Source organism: Leucopleurus acutus, assembly GCF_964270905.1.
Source record: "Leucopleurus acutus genome assembly, chromosome: 15".
Lineage (NCBI taxonomy): Eukaryota > Metazoa > Chordata > Mammalia > Artiodactyla > Delphinidae > Leucopleurus > Leucopleurus acutus.
Window position 1 is genome coordinate 24,128,616 of NC_139157.1, and position 17,026 is coordinate 24,145,641.

Genomic DNA, 17,026 nt, shown 5'->3' on the forward strand with positions numbered 1-17,026 from the left:
TTAACTTCCCTGGCAGCCAGGGGGGGACCACAGTAGTCCATGAAAAGACTGAGGAGATAGAATCTTGCATTACCTAAAACTGACTAATGAGGAATGGCTAAGAATTATGAAAATGATACCATCCTATCAATGTCCTAAAATCCGTAAGACACCATGAAGGGCTCTACTGCTCAGCCTTTTTAACAGCAATCATGCGTTTTGGAGTCAATGCTCTTTCTAACCCACATAAGAAACACTATACGTTCAGTCTTACTTAATGTGAGACAAAATGCATTAAAAAAACAAAAGTATTCAAGAATTATGTGTGTGTGTTTTCATTTTTTTAATCTATAATATAGAGGAAGTGGGAACCCAATTCCCATTATAATAATGAACCAGAATGTAATTTGAAGGAAATCATACAGTTGTAAGAATAAAAATGAAAGAATTGCCGTCTTAAGACAGTAAAGTTTCCTCTCCAGGATCTCTCCTTCAAAAAATATATATACAATTAGAAAATAGAAAAACAGAAAAAGGTTTCAGCTTCTTGAAACAAAACTTAAAAAGCAAAAGACACACAAAGAAGTCTTTATTTTTATTTTTTATCATTTCTTTTTTTATTGAGGTATAGTTAATTTATAGTGTGTTAGTTTCAAGTGTACAGCAAAGTGATTCAGTTATACATATATAATATATATGTATATATATATAATATATATCCTTTTTCAGAGTCTTTTCCATTATATGTTATTCCAAGATATTAAGTATAGTTCCCTGTGCTATACAGTAGGTCCTTATTGTTTACCTGTTTTATATATAGTATTTATATATAGTAGTAATTGTTGGCTTTGGAATGACACCACCTGGACTCAAATCCTAGTTCATTTGCTATGTGATGAAGGGCATATTACCTAACCTCTCTGTGCCCAATTTCTTCATTTTTAAAAGAAAGTAATAAGAGGAATTAACTCAAAGATTGGGGATGAGAATTAAGTGAAACGCTGTATATAAAAGTGATTGGAGTGCTTCCCAACATATAGTTAATACTTCATTCATTCATTTATTTGGCACATACTTATTAAACACCTACTCTGTGCAGGTACATCCTAGGTGTTTGGGTTATAGCAGTGAATAGAACCATGTTTGTGCCCTCATGAACTTTATATTCTAGTAAAATTTTTCTATTATGTGATAACTTGTTATCCAAGAATCTATGAAAAATATTTAATTTAAATATGTATTAGTACCCAAATGTATTATAGACACAAGACAGAGTCTGGCGCTCATTTTAAAGTAACTGAGGCCTAAGGAGGAGAAGTGAGAAATGACTCTAAAATAAACAAAAACATCTGCACAGATACCCTGAAAGCAATATATTTTTTAAAATTCGGGGATGTAAGGATCCCTTTGAGAGTTTATTAAAAGCTGCAGATCCGTTTCTAATAAAGTTGAAATATCTACTTAAAGACCCAACAATTCTACTATTAGGTATTTATCCCACCCCCAAATTAAAAGATAAGTTCACAAAAATACACGAACAAGAATGTTCACAGTATCCTTATTTATAATCACCAAAAACAAGTCAACGGTCCATCAACAGAAAAAGGCAAAGTGTTGTATAGTCATATGGGAGAACACTGCTCAACAGTGAAGAGAAATTAACTATTGATAGATGCAATAACATGATGAATCCCCAAAACTTTGGAAACTGGACACAATGAGTACATACTGTACAATTCCATTAAGATGACTTTCAAGAAAAAAGGCAAAACTAATCTATAGAGATTAAAACCAGTAAGTAGTTGCACTGAGTGCTAGATGGGAAATTGATTGGAAATGGCCCCAAGGGAACTCTGGGTGATGGAAATCTTTCATATATTTTTTTAAGTGGTAGCTACACAGGTGTATATGATTGTCACAACTCAAAGGAATCAACTGTTAAGATTGGTGCATTTAATTATATATAATACTCCTTAAAAATTAAGTCGTTAAAAAACTGTAGACACTTCCCCCAGATAGAAGATAGGAGAATCTTCTAGAGAAAAAGCTTGGTCTGATTCACTGACATTTCCTATATACCAGTTCTGTTTTGACGTGCCTCCCCCATAGAGAGTCAAAATAGAAGGTTGTGCTTGATCAGGATATATTTGCGATAAAGTATTTTACCATTAATTTTGAAAGACATGGATTCTGGAATCATTTACTATTTTCTTTGAAAGGTACGTACGGTGGAAAGAAAGTTTAAGTTCACTAACTATGAGGAAATCAATCCATATCTCTGCTTAAACACCTTATTGTGCATTGAGCAATATTTTTATACGTTCTAAAGAAATATGTGTTTGGGCCTTTTTTAAAAAGAAAAGCAATTTTCTGTCAGGGATCAGTGACCTAGGCCAAGCTATACATCTGCAGAAAATGTCTATAGAGCCTAATAAAAACACCGATTGTATGCTAATTTCAAATTAGCTTTTATACTAGCTTTAGGCTTCAAATGGGGATAAGAGAAAAGAAACAGTTATATGTAAGAAAATTACTTTTGATTAGGAAAAATCCGTCATGAGGGATTTTCCATTTTTGTCTCACTTCTGATTGGAGCAAAAGGCCGCGGAGAAGAGGAAAACATAGAGATTTTTAAGAAAAAGAACACACAAGAAGAAAGCTAAATATGAAAGTGGCAGAGAGGCCCAGAGGACAAAAAAAGTAGTTCAGACTGAAAGCTTTTACTTAGATTTGTGAGAAAAATTTAGGATTAGGCTGAAGGATAACTGAAGTTTAATGGGAAGATATCTGATTATACCGGTATACTGATTTAAATATTTTCTAATTAAGTATTATTTGTATAATGATTTATTAGTTAATAGTGCTGCTTGTTGATTTAACAGAAAGTTTGGTATTTGCAGAAAGAGTATCATATCACTTAGTATGATAGGCTAAGTGTCCTATCTCATATATGCCTATGGGTAGTTTAGACATTTAATTACTTGTCCTAAATCTACCAGCTTCTGTCCCCCTGAGGAAGCTGGCTTTCCTTATAGGCACAGAACCTGAGAGACAATAATCTGTACCCATCTGTCTTATTCCTCTAACCCTATAAAAAAAAATGACTAATTTGATACATCTTATAAAACCATTAGGAAAGACCAACAGCTTTTAAACTTTTGACCAAGACCCTCCGTAAGAGATACATTTTACCTCATGATCCAGAATACACATCTAAATCACTGAAACAAAAGTCCATAAAGTAAATCTAATCCTTACCAAATGTGATTCACTTTGATATATTTTATTCTGTCCCACTTTTTCTATTCCATTTTTAATGCTAATTGTTATCCACTGAAATGATTTCACGATCACAGTTTAAAAAGTACATAATACAAATGCTTATTCTACTTCTCTTTGTATAAATTATCTCTGACTGGCAAAATGGCCCTAAATTTCCTTTGGCAGCATGCTAGCTTCCAAAGGCTTTAAGAATAACTGAGGCATGACAAGTGTAAGAGGCCTTGGCTCTTCAAAAGAGACCTCTGGAGAACTTACCTAAAGCAGCTGAGAAACTCATATCTTTCCCCTACCCTTCCTTCCTCAAACTCTGATGCTCATACTGTCCCCCTTGCAGTAAAATCAGTCTCCATTCCCTGTGTTCCAGAGCAGGACTCAGCATCTTGCTTTTTCTCACCTGGTTATTTCAACCTTGGCCTACTCAGAAACTGAAATTTACTGATTTAATACAGCTATATATTTTAATCAAATTGTGATAGCTTTTAGCCACTGAACAAAGGATTTATGGTTCTTTTCATTGTGTTTGCCCTCGAATCCCCATCACCATCTTGAGTATAAGTGGTGAAGATGGCAAACAGAGGAAAGCAAGGTCTTTCCCTCTAAGAACCTACATGTATGGAAAGGGAGACAAAGTATAGTCTCTGAACCAAGCTATGTCTCTACAAGGATGCTAAGAGAAGAAAGGTCCATCCTTCAGCATGTTCACTCATAGCAGCACAAGGATTTATGACAGTGAAAATGTAAAGGGAGGGATAGGCAGACAGCAAATTCGTTGATTGTTGGTTAAACAGCAGGGACCAGGATACCCTTTGTGTGTACAAGTTCCAGCCCAGTGAGTCCACTGATATGAATATTAGAACCACCTAAACCACAGTTAGTTTCCCCAGTGTACTGCACAATTCTAGACCCTAACTCTGAGCACGAGGAGAGATACACGGAGCCCAAGAGGAGCAAAGTGCAATTCCAGTAAAGGTAGAAAAGGAAAGTATGAGCCATGCCCTAGCAATATTTCCCATCATGACAGCTGTTGCCCCAGGATCACATGGCTTGTAACTCACAACACAGAGCCAACAACAAATGTTGATGCTATAAGACTCTTACTTAAGTATGTACACAAGAGAAGTGGGGAACATTACCCCAAACCACACAACCTGACACTTAAGCAAACCATGATCATCATTAAAAGCATATAGTATCCTAATTCATATGCCCATGTCACAGTCCTAAATCCTCACGTGAGGAATAATGAGAAGTTCACTGTGCCTGGAGCTGGGTGATACCATCATGCTTGTAATGCTATCCAGTAGCTCTGCAACCAATGTCCTAATAGGTAATGTTACCATAATATTGATAGTATCCTAAATGATGTATCACCAAACAGTATGAATAATACAGTTCCACAGCCAAGCTACTTCATAGGTCATGTGGCCTCAAAACACTGACCTTAGAACTTAACAACCATTTATAATGTTTCTGTGAAAAATATATTCCAGGCTCCAAATAGCACTCTTTCATGCAAACTTTGAGAAAACGGTCTGCTTAGGAACTGTCTCTACTGGTCTGTGATACGTTTGTTTTGCACATAAAGCTTATTTCAGATGCTTTTTACAAAGAATTTTCCTGCTCTTGGAAGATAACTTCAAATAATAAATTGTCACCAAAAATGGCCATAAAACTTTAAAAAGAAAAAAAAAAGGCAGGAGGTGGAAAAGATGAACAAGCTGAAAACAAGTCCATTTTGGGAAGGTTTTGGACGTTCTGGTTAAGGGAGCTTTTCATGTTAAAGGAAAAAGTCCTCATGTGCTGTGCATTTCTTTGTTCATGGCACTTAACAGAGATTTCTACAGTGTGAAAATAAGAAGTCGGATTTATATGGCTTTTGCTTTAATGATGCTAAACTCTGGAAATAGCAGTGCATTCTATAGCAAGTTTCAGATATTAAAAGGAAAGCTGTACTACCAAAGCCCTTTCTAAATTTTATATGAGCTACCCAGCTTTGTGGACATTCAAGACCAAAGCAAGACAAATATGGGAAATTCACAGATGCTTTAATGGCCTCAGGCTTCCCAGTTATATTAAAAAGTTGAAAAGATACTCTGGCAGAGTCATTTCCTCTCCTTTTACATGTCATGAATTCCAAAGTGTTGGTGTCAAACTGTGTAGATGGTACTCATTTGTTAATATTTGTACTCATAAATGAGCTTACTAAATGTTAACTATTACCCACTTAGTTCGTTACTGTCATCTAACAACACCAACCAGGGTTTTCAGTCCTCTCCCCTAAAACCCTACATGCATTGCCTCAGGGAGGCTTACATAAGCCCCCATCTGGGGAGATGGGAGGAGGAGGAAATAGCAAATTGCAGGATCTGCTGATCTTGGATATAGGTCTCTGCAGGAGCTCCCAAATGTGCCTTTGTTTATGTTCTGGGCTCTGGGTTGTTGTGAAGGAAGGAATTTGTTGCCTCAATAAAAAAAAATGTGTAATTAAGACGTGGAAGAAAGGTCAGGTGAAAGAACAAAAAGACTATCTCAGTGTATTTGAAAACAAATACTTACACGTTCATGAATTTAAACATCAGCTTTTTCTTTTTAAAAATCTGCTCGTCAGTCTTGGATATAGTCAATAAATCCTGATGCCTCCACACAAAGTAGAAAAAAAAAAGAAAAGTATGGCAATGATGCATATAATTCAAGTAGAAAGATCACTGGCTCTGGATCAGAAATGCCTTGATTCTACTTCCTAGGCATGCAGTGTGTGTAAATTAGTAGATCTCTTCGAGCCTTGGTTTTGTTTTCTTTAAATGTGAATTATAAGGAAATGTTAAGCATGATGATTAAATACAAGAAGAAAAAATGAAAGCAACTAGCACAACACCTCTGAAATGCAGTTTCCTTTGCCTCCTTTCCCTTCTCTTTCCTTTTTAAGGGCTATATATACACATTTTTAATAAGAAATGACATAACTGATTAAAAACAATTATCCAGAAAATATAATATTTCATTGCGGATATTGGTAGTGCACTCTACATACTATTGGGCATTAGAGAGTTAAATGGGAACACCACTTTTGAATCCAGGAGGGAGGATGGGAGGGGGGAGGGTAATAGTGGGTTTAATCGTGTTACACAGGCTGAGTCCTGGTATATACATATATTTTATATATAAATAAAATGTACATATAAAAATATTTTTAAAAACTGACCAGGAGTCTCTTTTGAGACTCCCATCAGTCAGGAGGTGATTCTCTCAGTCCAAGGAAGTTTACATTGCCCTCATCTGCCTACGCGGCTGCACGGTAGGAAACCCAGGACGTGGAATATTCGCAAGAAAGACACCAGCATTTCTGGGGATTATACGGAAAGCAAATGAGCCACATGTCACATAACCTCCCCAGCAACATTGCATTAAATGGAAAACTTGTACTAAACCTTGAGCGCTTGCGGATGTAAAGGCCAAGAAAGTGATACAACTAGTAACGAAAAGCCCCAACACCTGTTCAAATCCCATCTCTCCCAGTGCTATGAAATACCTAGAGAATTACACAAAAGTGCGCTGGCACTCTCTCCTTGCACACCACGTGTGTGCGCCTACTGGACAATACAAGAAAAGAAACAGACTGTATCAGAACACAGACGTGGCACATGTCTGCACCATAAGTTTAGTGGAGATAACTAGATAAGACATATCAGAACTTCATCACAGAACATTTTAAATCTGTTACTTATACTTAGTGCTTGTCAAGTTTGTAACATGCACGTAATTCTCTTTCATTCTTTCAACCAAGATTTATTTTCTTTTAGCTAGAAGAGGCTTTGTCTTTACTGCTCACTTTTAGACTTGTGACTGCCTGGCATGTAGATGCTCAAATATTTTCTGAATGAATGTATGAACTTTTCCAGGTCTAAAGAAGACTGCCATTTTAGATAAGCAATTACAATAGAGTATGTTAATTGACAAGAGAGTGGATTCACTGGGGTACTATCAGATCAAGAGTAGGGGAGTTTAGTCCAGTAGCTGGCGTTATTCCTTATTGTGGGGTCAGTTACTTCCACTTAATCCTTTCGTGGTTCTCTGTGCTCATTAATTAAAGATTTCCTTAGGTTTTAGTTTATATGAATATATAATCAGTTTCTCTTACCCATTACAGTCACGATTTTGAGATACAGAGGAACCCAAACCCCTCTTGTTAGTAGTTTCCTTTTTAGAGCACTGTCTTAATCAGACCTATTTCTATATGGCTTTGCTCCAACTGACTGAGGCGAGGCACATTCTGTAGGTTAGCGTGGTAGCCTATTGAGCAGTATCTACATGAAAGATATGGATATTGGTTATATTTGTACAGGAATCTACACTAGGGTGGAGGTGAGCAAGTCTCCATCTTCTGTATATTAATATAGATAAGTAATTTATGAATTTACCTAAATTGACCTTACACTAATTTATGTTTTCAATCTTCCCAGCAATGAGTTCTATACCATCGTTCCCTTTTCTCCAAAATAATAAATATTATTTTTGTTAGAATTCACCACAAGCAATTCAGCAGAATGTCATTAGTCTCCCTCTACAAAAAACCATAAAACCAAAATGTTATCTTTGCTAGAGCAGAGACTTCACTTCTACTTTTTCTTAAGTTTAAATTTTATCTACTTCTTTCCCCTTTGGCACAAACTTACAAAGAACAATGATGGTCCAGTCGTCATGATTTCCTTTTACAGAAACCACATTTTTTTTCCCCATTAGGTCATGCATGTTAACCACTAAGTGACTGCCTCATCATAACTTCCAGTGGGCGGGTAAGGGACTTCAGGGAGAATTACCAGTTTCCTTATAGAAAGGAATTTCATTAACAATCCCTCAAGTTTCCTTCTATTTGTAACGAAAGTGTCACAATCTAGTCCCTAACACCCTAACCTATTTTTATTATTAAAATACATGCCCATTATATGTATGCCAAAACCCACAGAATGTACAACACCAAGAGTGAACCCTAAGTAAACTACGGGCTTTGGGTGATAACATGTCAACGTAGGTTCATCAGTGGTAACAAATGTACCACTCTGGTGGAGGATGTTGATAGTGGGGGAGTTTGGGGGAGGCGGGTGCATGTAGAGAACATATGGGGACTCTCTGTACTTTCCATTCAATTTTTCCTATGAACCTAAACCGCTTTTAAAAATAGTGTCTATTGGGCTTCCCTGGTGGTACAGTGGTTGGGAGTTCGCCTGCCGATGCAGGGTACTGGGTTCGTGCCCCAGTCTGGGAAGATCCCACATGCCGCGGCGCGGCTAGGCCCGTGAGCCATGGCCGCTGAGCCTGTGCGTCTGGAGCCTGTGCTCCACAACGGGAGAGGCCACAACAGTGAGAGGCCCGCATACAGCAGGAAAAAAAAAAAAAAAAAAGAAAACCCAAGTTTAAATAAAGTTAAATATGTTTCAAAAAAAAAATAGTGTCTATTGATATTAAAAAATTTGCATAGAAATAAACACCAGACATATTCAAAGTACTTTCTATGTTTTACTAAGATTAATTTATGTAATCCTCATAGCAATCTTATGAGAGAGCTATTAATAATATTATTCCCTTTTTGATGATGAAGACATTGCAGCAGAGAAAGATTGTCATCTGACCCTGAATGGAGCAACTGAAAATTGTCTGAGCCGCTGCGTGGCTACAGCTTAGGCACCATTATTACTCGGCTGCGTTACTTCTCAATCATGCCAAATAAATCTCTGTTCACACATTTCTCCCCTCCAACCCAAGTACACTTCTTTAAGCTACTAGCTACAGTTGATTTCATAGAAACATTGCGTATTTCACAGCAATGTATTTTTTAAAAATCTCTGCATGTGTCACTCTCGACGATAAGCTTCACAAGAAAAAGGGGAAGTGAAAGAGTTCCTAATGGTCTTCTCAGTAAAGATGAGTGTAAGAAGTCATAAGAGTTTTTCATTTGCATCAGCATCACCAAACTGCCTCGCTGATTCTTTGGCTTTCTTCCCAGCTCTGAAGTACTGCACACGTTTGCATTTATTGATTTGGCAGCTTATCGCCTTGGTCATCCCATGGTTATTTGGGGGAGGTTTTTATTTTGTTCTTTTATATTTTCTGCTTTACAAATTATCTTGATGAACTGTGTCACTTCTAAAAACAGAAAAGGGCTTCCCTGGTGGCACAGTGGTTGAGAGTCCTCCTGCCGATGCAGGGGACGCGGGTGCGTGCCCCGGTCCGGGAAGATCCCACATGCCGCGGAGCGGCTGGGCCCGTGAGCCATGGCCGCTGAGCCTGCGCGTCCGGAGCCTGTGCTCCGCAACGGAAGAGGCCACAACAGTGAGAGGCCCGCGTACCGAAAAAAAAAAAAAAAACAAAAAAAAAACAGAAAAGCATCAACATTTTTTAAAGTTTAGTCAAGAGAGGGACCTCTAAATTGTTTAGCTAACCGTAGTGACATAAATGAGAAAAGAATTTTCAAAGGACATAGCTGTTCCCAAAGTTCAGGTTCTTTATTGAGGGGTTAATTTTATGAAAATAACTTTAACATATCTTTCTGAATATATCATACACACACACACCCCCAAAAATAAAAACTTACTTTACAGAAAGAGTTGCTTGGTTATAAGAAGAACCTTACAGGATACAAATGAACTTGGAGGAATTAGTAATACATTGAAAACAGTAGAGAAATAACACCAAAAGTTAAAGAGGTCATTGAAATCTGTCTTTGATGGAAATAGTATCTAAAAGGAATATTGTAAGTATCCACTGGCAGCTTTTAAAAATATTAATGATTACTGAAATTGAAAAATGTCAACAATTATGGAATGAACAAAACCTACTTCCCTAATAAGATTTCTTAAGACGAGCAATTGTTCTGTACCTTTTTTACTAACCTTTACTTTCATACTTAAATATTAAAAATAAAACAATGCAAAGAATGTTTAAATATAAGAAGGAGACTGTGGCAAATTCAGAATATGATATAATTGACCATTAAAATAGAAATAGCTTCTCTAAGCAGAAAAATGAATAGGGAAATAATAATTCTCTATGACATGTCTTTACAAAGAAAAAGTAGAATATTTACTTGAAATAATGTTGGTCTTCAATGTTGAAGTTTACAGAAGAGCAAACTATAGAAATAATGTGTCCGTAGACAGACTCAGGATGCACACAGCAGATGCATTGCGTTTTCTCGGGCGGCATAACTACTTTGAAAGAAGATTTATTTTCTGTGTCATCAATTAAGAATTTTTGGCACTGCCAGGATATTCGACCATTTGGCCCTGGAGGCTCCAGGCATGCCTGGAGACATGTGCCAGTTGGTTGTTGGGTTTTGAAGAGCATTCTGATCTCTGCTGTGTTACCCCACTGGCCTCAGAAGGGTCTGATCCACATGTCACATTCCAGCTGTTTGCTTATTTGTTTTTAATCTCAATCTAGTTTAGTTGGAATAAGGTGAGTCACCTTGCATGCATGCCAGTTGATATTTGTGTCCTGGAAACGGTTTAAAGGGGTTGGACTTGAAATTGAAAAGATAAGAATGTGATTTAATGGGCCTTGTATGAACTGTATTTTGTTTTTGCTCTTCCTTTCCCTACTTACCTTGTAAACAAATTCCTTGAATTTTAAACTAAGAATCTTAACCTTCAGCACTTACAGAGCCTTTCTTCTGTGAAGCAGAGAGTGACTTGGGAGGTAGGCAGTATCTGAACTCCCAAATGGATCTCTCATCATTATCATTAACCTGGTCATCGTCATTGTCATCATCACCATCATCCTAGCACTTACTATGTGCCAGGTAGTATCCAAAGTGTTTTCATATATTACCTCATTTCATCATGGAACCACCCCTATGAATTTTATGATGAGGAAACAGACACAAAAGGCTTAAATGACTTTCCCAAGAATGTTCAGCTAAGAAGGGGCATAGACAAGGTGCAGATTCAGACACAGCCACAGACACAAACAAGTTGTGTGACAATAAAGACCCTCTATACTGCCCCAAAACATGAATTACAGATATGAAAATTATTCACTGAATCAACAAAGTGGATATAAAACTATTTACCTTGCAGGTTTGGTAACACTAATAACCAAGAGTTATGGAGCAGTTTTGGTTGAAATAATTTAATTAGTTCTTAACCGTAGGTCCCCACCCCCAGTATAACCATGATTTCCTAATACTTAGGGAACCAAATAAAGATAGGAGCAAAAAAATTTATATATTTTAGTCATTTCTGCCTATGGCCTCAATTTCATATTCCAGGAATCCATGACTAATGATAAGTTGTACAACATTCACAGTTGTTAGAGCAGCTCAAGACGGCTGAACAGAGGTTGACTATTTCATGATTAAAAACAACAACAAAACAAAACAAATCAGTTCTCACTCAAAATAATTAAGCTTTCTTAAGGGACCACTGTACATTTTTAAATTGTTTCTAATCAGAGAGATGTTACCGAATACATTTTAAAGATATTTGTCGTAACCAAAATACCTCTAAGGTCATTGTATTGAATTCCAGTTTCTTTTCTTATGGTCATAGAAGAACTTTATTAAGATTAATACATTTCAAGATAAATAAAGATATCAAGCCTGATCTTTGATACTTAAGAAAACACTTCTAGAAAATCTTTTCCATTTAGTCTAGATTCAGCTAGTACTCAGAACATACTATGATATAGAACTGATCTGAGGGTAAGAAAAAGGATCCTTCTTTCACACCTTGAGCTCACCACCGAAGGGCCCAAGAAATAATCCTCAGAGTAGAGGAAATCCAAGGACTGAAAAGCAACATGGTCCTTGAGGGTCACAAAAATATCTCCTTGAGAGAGAATTAGGGGACTTCCTTGGTGGTGCAGTGGTTAAGAATCTACCTGCCAACACAGGGGACATGGGTTTGAGCCCTGGTCCGGGAAGATCCCACATACTGCGGAGCAACTAAGCCCGTGTGCCAAAACTACTGAGCCTGCGCTCTAGAGCCCGTGAGCCACAACTACTGAGCCTGCACGCTACAACTACTGAAGCCCGCGCTCCTAGAGCCCGTGCTCCACAACAAGAGAAGCCACCGCAATGAGAAGCCCACGCACCGCAACGAAGAGTAGCCCCCGCTCGCCGCAACTAGAGAAACCCCGCATGCAGCAACGAAGACCCAACGCAGCCATAAATAAATTTAATTAATTAATTTTTTAAAAAGAGAGAATTAGGAAAAATCAGAGAAAGAGAGAAGAGAATGGGCAAGGAGAGAAAAAAGGGGGAACTAAGGTTGAGGTAGGAAAGACAACTGGGAAGAGAATGAGGAACGGGAGGGAAGAGGGGGCGGTGAAGAAAGATGGAGAAGGTCAGAGGGGCAGAAAGGGAAGCGGGTGAGAGAGGAAGCATAGTTTTAGTTTTTTATCCCATCAATTAGCTTTAAAATCCTGAACTGGACACTTTAAAAATAAAAACTTCAAGAGGTAGGGAATGTACTTGTAAACAATTTAAAAATAATAACATCTTTCTGCCATGATAGTAGAGGCAATAGGTCCCAATTACCCTAAGTGATTTCAAGTGTCCTTTTCTAGAGTGAGCAAAAATATCTATCTTTCCCATGAAAAAAATTTCCATTCCTAATGGAACTGAATGGGACTGAAGGCATTTATTGTGTATTTTACATTCTCTGAGTCATCACCACCCCAAACTGCAGACATCAGCAACCTCTAACAGAGGCTCAGGGTTATTAGACTGTGGCTTGTCATCTACAACCACTATCACAAAATATGAGTGAGAGCTGGTACATTGTTAGTAGCCACTTGTGAACATAAAGAATATATCAAAGAAAAGGCAACCAAAAATGTTTATCATGTAATTTAGGTGATAACACATTTGAAATAGTGATAAGGTTTAGGTGTTCTAGGAACACTAAATAAAGCAACTGTGGTGACTTGGTGTATGTGATACATGTATATGTGTGTACATGTACTACACCACTTAAAAAGAAAGATCAAAAGAGTTAAAAATATCCTGATTGATGACAGCTGAGGAGCTGATTGTTGCCTTCCACTACTGAAATAGTATAAATGCCAAGAGGAAAGGAATTGCTCAGCTTTGGGAGGGGATAATTAGGTTTAATGGAATCAGTAGAGACGACGCACATTAAGCCTATCGTGGAAAACTTCCTCCCAATGGAAACTATTAGATAATGGACACCTCCCAAGAGGAATGCTAGAAACCCTACCACTGAGGACATTTAGACTCAGCTGGACACTAGAAGACATTCTACTGTCTGAGACTTTATGCCCTTTTGTGTCCAAACTGAAATATGTTCAAATCCCTTCTACAGGGACTATGTACACAGAGACTACATATATAAGTATATGTATGTGTACAGATATACATGCATATATCATACATATGGTCTCTATAGTATGTGTGTGTATGTTATATATATGAATATGTTATATATAGTCCATGTTTATATGTTATATATACATACATACATATAGTCTCTCTATATATGTATGTTTGTATACATCATGCACTGACTATAGAGAGACTATGTATTATGTATGTATATATAATATATATTATACATGTACAACACACATGGACCACATATATACAAAACATATTTATGAGAGAGAGAGAACTTTGAGATTTAAGGTTCTTTTGTACGTGTATGTTTAAACTTGAAGGTCACAAATGAAAACACTAAAAATTGTGACTGATGGATATTAAAGAGATATGCTAAGATGACAAGCCTCTCCATTTTCCTTATTACACTAATTATACTCTCTAGAGTCAGAAGCAACCAGGGTTGCATTTCTTTTCAGTTAGTATCTGCTGCCTCTGAGAATAAGCCTAAAGAATGATCTAAAATTCCAATAGAAGCAACAGAAAAAAAGTACAAATGACAAATTAAAAATGCTCAAACTCTCAGTGAGAACTTAAGGTCCAATGACCTAACTAACTTTTCCCTGCGAAAGGAACAATAGCTTTCAGAAAACCTATGCCCCACAGAATGACGCATCCACTTCCTCCTAAACATAGATCACATTATCAGTGTTGCCAAATATATCAACAACCGCCTGGCTGCTGAACACCATGTTTATCTAATGGACCATAGCAGACAGCGGGAACAAGCACAGTTGGAGACAGTGATCTCTAAAAGTATTTTCCAAACCAGTACAGTTCTTTTTATTTTTTCTTCTTCATTTTTCAATTAAGAGAGAGTTATTAAACAAGACAGATACAAGAGCACTGTTTAGATATCTCCACTGAAACCATTTCTTTTGGCCAGAATGTAAACTAATTCTGGAGTCACGTTTTTACATCTTCACACAAGAACTTGGACAGGGAGAAAAGAGGGCCATGGAGTGAAATTTATGCTGGACACCCAACCAAAATCCATTACTAACTGCATAGAGAAAGTTCCTAAGGACCCCAGAGATAAATTCCCAGCTTTTCCCCTCTACATAATGAAACAATTCAAAGCTAAGGATCAGAATGGGGCCTAGAGGGGTTTTATATACCTACCTGTGAGAAAAATAATACACTTATACAAATCATTTCACATTGTTTAATTTCAAAAGTGGCACAAGTTTGTTGTAAAATATTCAGAAAACACAGGTAAGTCAAAATAGAAAATCACATATTATCCCATATTGTGGAGGTAAATAAACACTATTAAAAATGTTGATTCACAGTTTTTCAGTCTCTGTCCTGAAAACAGATATTTTAAAAACAAATGTATAATTACCTTGTACATATTCCGCACTGTTTTTTCCATTGCACACTGTATTATCCCCATGTTTTTCTACAACACCCTTTTAATCACTATTTCATACTCTATTACAGCTTTGTTTATAATTCATTCATCTCATCCTTCATTGTTGTTACCAATGGTTTGCTGTTAACAGTCTGTGATATGAACCCTTACATTGTCCATTTATGTATATCCATAAATATTTCCCGAGAATGATTCACTTAAAATTTGTCAAAAAATAAGAAAAACTCCAAGACTTTGTGATGTAAGCAGTTAAAATATGCTTCAGAAAATTCATCATATTTTCTTTTCTACCAGCAAGATTGTTTATTGTGGTTTTTGACAGGGTACCCCTCTGAGAATTTGTTTGTTTGGTTTTTTTGCTTCCTCAAACCTGTCAATTTTCTTTCATGGTTGCTTTCATAGGTTCATGTATAGAAAAGCTTTGCTCATCCAAGATTATTTAAACACTATATAAATAAATAAATGATAAAAATAAGTTGGAAATTGAATGGTGAACCTTTGCTTTTTTCAAGTCACAGTATACCTGTTTTATACATCTATATTAATATCACACTTAGAATTTATATTGATGAATATTATGAGATAAAATAAACCGTTACCCAGTTTTCTCAACACATTTATTAAATAAGCCATCATGCCCTCCCTGAGTTGATGTGCTACCTCATAAAATTATTATATAAACACAATTTTTATTTAATTAAATCTATAAATTATAGATTAGGAGTAGCAATTGTCTCACCTGTGTAGGAAGGAGTTAAAAGTGAGCAGATTCTCATCTTCTATGTTTATGTTCTCTCAACTGAAAAAAAAAATCAAATGTTAGTCTCCCCTCAAAACCTTAATCCTATCCATGAATGAGTATAGAAATTAGTAGATTAAATCCAGAGGAGATTATGCAGCAGCCTGACTAGAGTGGAGATCCAAGTGCAGAGGAAAATAAACCCTTACCTCGAAGACCAACGAAGTTTCAGTTTTTTTCCCTTTCTGCCTGTCCTTTTGTGACGTTTCATTTAAAGCTGTGGTTCTCAAAGTAAGGTCCCCAGACCAGCAGCATCACCCGAGAACTTGTTAGAAAATGAACCAACCACCTAAGATCTGCTGAATCAGAAGTTCTGGGTAGGAGGCCAAGCAACTTACACTTTATCAAGCCCTACTGGTGACACTGAGGCACACACGAGTTTGAGAACCACTGATTTAAAAGAACTTCATCAAGGAAGAATCTGAATAAAACCCACATGAAATATCTTGATATCTTTATCAGATCCCAGCCTTTACTGGGATCTGTAATATAAGCCTTTCTCCATTTGCCCTTTCCCCATCTATTATATATTTAGTCATTTATTAAACATGTTTTATGGGCCCAAATTGGGGCTGGGCCCTGAGTATGGACACTGAACAAGCCAAATTCTTTGCCTATAGAAAGTTCACAATTTACATATTTTTTGTTCTACCTAAAAAAAAAGCAAACAAAAACACCTACAAAAGGAAAGAAAGCTCATCTATTAGTTTTCTCATTTGTCATTTTTTAAAATCTACATGACTAGTTAAAATAAATGCAAGTATTCTGCTTCTTTGAATATAAGCTTTCTTTGTGAAAAAAATCAGTTCTGTGATAACTTGCAAGATGAAACCCTACAAAAATAATACTAAAAGTATTTTAATTGAATTAGACATTAGATGGAATCAGACATGGAATCAGACTAAAAGAATCAGGAAGAAGCCCAAGTAAGCAGTAGCTGTTTGAAAGAGTAGATAACTGAAAAAGCAGAGGCTAACAAGTTCCTTTGAAAAGGCAGTAATTACAGTGAAGGCTACCCAGGGTACAACTGAAAGGTTTATCTCTGGGAAGGGAGAACGGTGTAATAGAAGAGACAACAGCAACGATTTAGGGGATTTGGGAGTGTATACAAGTAATAGATGAAAAATGCCTGGTGATCTTGAGTATTTCAAACTCAAGAAAAAGAACGCAATAACCACAGTTATTTTCGTTTGTTTTTTTT

The 17,026-nt window shown here is 36.7% G+C and overlaps 1 protein-coding gene across 1 annotated transcript in view; it reads right to left on the bottom strand.

The window, feature by feature from the left end:
• The window catches only part of LOC309972229 (uncharacterized protein), a 482,303-nt gene that overhangs the window by 276,734 nt on the left and 188,543 nt on the right, over positions 1-17,026 (bottom strand). The window contains exon 3 of the mRNA XM_082855831.1: positions 15,766-15,825. The gene's annotated coding sequence lies outside the window, so the exon portion shown is untranslated. The remainder of the gene's footprint in view (positions 1-15,765; positions 15,826-17,026) is intronic.